This window comes from Nycticebus coucang, chromosome 21 (genome assembly GCF_027406575.1).
Source record: "Nycticebus coucang isolate mNycCou1 chromosome 21, mNycCou1.pri, whole genome shotgun sequence".
Classification (NCBI taxonomy): Eukaryota; Metazoa; Chordata; class Mammalia; order Primates; family Lorisidae; genus Nycticebus; species Nycticebus coucang.
In genome coordinates, this window is record NC_069800.1 from 54,143,626 (window position 1) to 54,147,126 (window position 3,501).

A 3,501-nucleotide genomic window follows, 5' to 3' on the forward strand; every position below is an offset into this window, starting at 1 on the left:
GTCAAAAACATTTAGCTTCCTGTTTACCTGCTAGAACACTTTGCTTTTGCATGAGGACTCACATGCAGGAAGTCTGACTCCTCTTAGGTCTCCATGCCGTGAGGAAGCACAAGCCACATGAGGCAGCCACCTTCAGGCTCTACTGGAGCCGAGTAGAGGCTAACCTGTGAGCCATTCCAGGCAGACACCATACAAGGGAATGAAGACGTTTCTGCATGATTCACACCTCTGGTGATTTGAATCCCTCCAGCTCTTCAACTTCTCCCAGCAGAGACCTCAGACACAACAGAGCCCTGTGCCATCTGGATTCCTGCCCCACAGAATCAACTGGTTGTTACTCTATGCCATTAAGTTGTATGTAGGTATGTATGTATGTATTTATTTTTTATAATTCAGTCTCCATAAGAGACTGTCAAAAATTGCCCATGCCAACTATATTTCAAGTCCTCATGGCAGGGTATTGGGAAAAGTTTTCAATTAGCAATAATCGCGCCTTGAATAAACCTCATTGACTAGGATACTGCCGCTGCACAAATCCATGCCATTAAGTTTTGAAGTGGTTGGCCCTGCAGCAACAGATAACTGAGGCACATAGATGGGCAACTGGGCTCCGTCCCACTGGAACACTCTCAGGAGCCAGGCGGAATGCGTCTCCTCCTTGCCTGCTGGGGCATTGAGAAGGGAATGTTTGCCCACTGACTCCAGGCTCACTCCCGGCTCAAGCTGGTACTGTTTATATTTATTTTATACTCTGTGTGGACTATTTTTCCCCCCAGATTTTTGCATAATGGTGTCATTTACTCCATCAGATCTGTGTAGAAATAACACCTTGTCAGGAAGCCTTTTTCTGGCTGCCCCTGTTAAATTGCATCCCTTCAGCACTTCCCTCTCTGGAGTTCCTGCTTTATTTATTTCCTGGCACCTGGCACCCTCCAACAAACTGTAGCATTTCCTTATTTATTTGGGTTACTCCTTTTTTCTCCTCATTAGAATACAAACTTCATGAGAGTTTGTCTGTTTGCTCCACAAGGTAGCCCTAGCTCCTACAGAGTATCTAGCATACAGTAGGCACTCCACAGACATGTATGGAAAGAAACAGACATGAAGCCTTGGGCCCATAGCTGAGTGGTTAGGGTGCTGGCCACATACACTGGGGTTGGTGAATTTGAACCCGGCCTCAGCCTGCCAAACAACAATGATAACTCTAGCAAAAAAAAATAGCCAGGTGTTGTGGTGGGTGCCTGTAGTTCCAGCTACTTGGGAGGCTGAGGCAAGAGAATCTAAACCCAAGAGTTTGAGGTTGCTGTGAGCTGTGATGCCACAGCACTCTACCCAAGGCAACAAAGTGAGACTCTGTCTCAAATAAATAAATAAAAATAAAAAAAGAAACAGACATGAAGTGAGCTGGAGAATACAGGGGTGGGGGATGGGGGTGGGGAGAGGGAGAGCCTGCTGGCTGTGTTCTCAGGGGAGGTCCCCTGGTGATTGTTAAGTTGACCCAGAAGGGTGACAATGGGCTAGTTGGCTGAAGGTGTGGAAGAAAGGATATCCAAGATGGTGGGAACAAGCTGAGCATAGGCTTTGAAGTGCAAAAGAATTTGTCACATGTGTGCAACTTAAAGAGGACTGATGTGGCTGGCCTGATAGGAATGGGGCTGGGGAGATGGCAGGAACCACACTGTGCAAAGGAAAGAGTCATCTAAGATCCCCTAGAAGTGGACACTTATCTTTACCATTTATATGATATATATATGAGTATTATCCATACTCAAATAATATTTATTAGTTATCAATTTACGTTTTAACTATCAGGTTATGGGTCTATCAGTCCCACTATGCTATGAGATCTTTGGGGACAAGGGAACAGGCCTGATTCTTCGACACCTCTCCAATACCAAGAGCATACCCACGTGCTTGCTGAGTATTATCTTGGTATTGGAGAGGTATCGAAGAACCAGGCCTGTTCCCTGATTGGCTGGACTGAATTGTGAGTTCCCTTATGAACCATCCCTTGCACAGGAGCACCCCATCTGTCTGTGGATTCAGGGGAAGGGGGTGGAGATCTGACAACGGAGGTGACATACTTAGGGATTTGGCGTGGACATCTGCTGTTTGTCCCCTTTTCATCTACTCCCCTCACTTCCAGTACCGGCCCCTCCTCTTTCCTCCGGGAAACCATCCTTCACCTATCCCTCCATAGGTAGCTCAGGGACAGCCCTGCCTGGGGATCCAGACCTCTAAAATTGACGGAATTTCACATCGCATATTTTGCAAATTAAAAACCACAAGTAGCAAAGTGATTTTTTTGTTCTTTTCCTTCCTGGATAAATAATGAAACTTCTTTATAGATCTTAAATGTTTTATTGGAAAAATACTGTGACATTTTCCAGATACACGTTGCCAGGGCCCTCCCAACAGCCTCTCTGAAGATGCTGATCGTGACCAGGGCTCTACTGTTTCCTTTCCACCGCTCATGCCTCTTCCTCACCCCAGAGTCACATAATTCCCTCTCTCCTGGCAAATCCTTGATATACATGGGAATAGAAGAAAGCTGATATTTTGCTGAAATAGGAAACCGGCAAGTGCTTTCCTCCCCCTTCCTGTGACAACTCTTGCCTGGAGCCAAGCCCTGTTTTAGGAGTTGTTCCTACCATGGCTGAGTTTGCTCAGGACTGAACTAAGTATTACATCCCATTTGGCAGCCGAGATTGGTTCAAGGATGGCCAAGGGAAACGGAGGCACGCAACAGTCATATTTCTACCGTGGTTGCTGTCTGCCATGAGGAAAGGCTTCCCAAGAACGGGGAAGGCAGAGAACCAAGGATAGAGAGACCCTGCCTGTATCTGAGAACCCGGATTTAGCCATGCCTGAAGCAAGCAAGATCTATATTTGGACTTTTTAAAGACGTAAGGTAGTGAAGCTCCAGTGTTTGAGCCATTTAATTTGATTTCTGTCACTTGTAAACCTAGAGGCCTAGAACAGATCTGGGATGTATGGAAAGGTGCTAGTCTACTGTTGGAGGATGTCAGCTATAAGCACTCATAGAGAACATTCTTTCTGATTAAAGAAAAATCATCCCCCTCTCCTGGCAAACCCTTGATATACATGGGAATAGAAGAAAGCTGTTTACTCATTGGTCCTGAATTAGGCTTTCTTTTTAACATTGTTTTCGATTTTGTAGGCCTCAATTTGGATCAACATACTCTGGGCGATGCCCTGATTCCGATGTGTGTGGCTTCCTGTGAATATAGAAACTTTGTAGGCTGAGCCAGGCCTAAAACTCAATTTCCTCTTCATCACTTATCATTTCCTAAAACTGAGAGACAAAGAAGAAAGAAAGAGAGAGAGAGAAAAAGAGCATAATTATTAATGTTCGGCAGAAAAGGTAAGTTCAATTAGAATTCAAAATCTTAATTTTTTTGAAACTTCAATGAAAGAAATTCAATGGGCATAATTGTTAATGTTTGACAGAGAAAGATTTATTAATTTAAAATTAAAAAT

The 3,501-nt window shown here is 44.5% G+C and overlaps 1 non-coding gene across 1 annotated transcript; it reads right to left on the reverse strand.

Moving 5' to 3' along the window:
- Positions 1 to 396: 396 nt before the first annotated feature.
- Positions 397 to 538, reverse strand: LOC128574425 (U4 spliceosomal RNA). The gene has a single exon (XR_008376779.1). It is a non-coding gene; the product is annotated as a U4 spliceosomal RNA (small nuclear RNA).
- Positions 539 to 3,501: the final 2,963 nt, after the last annotated feature.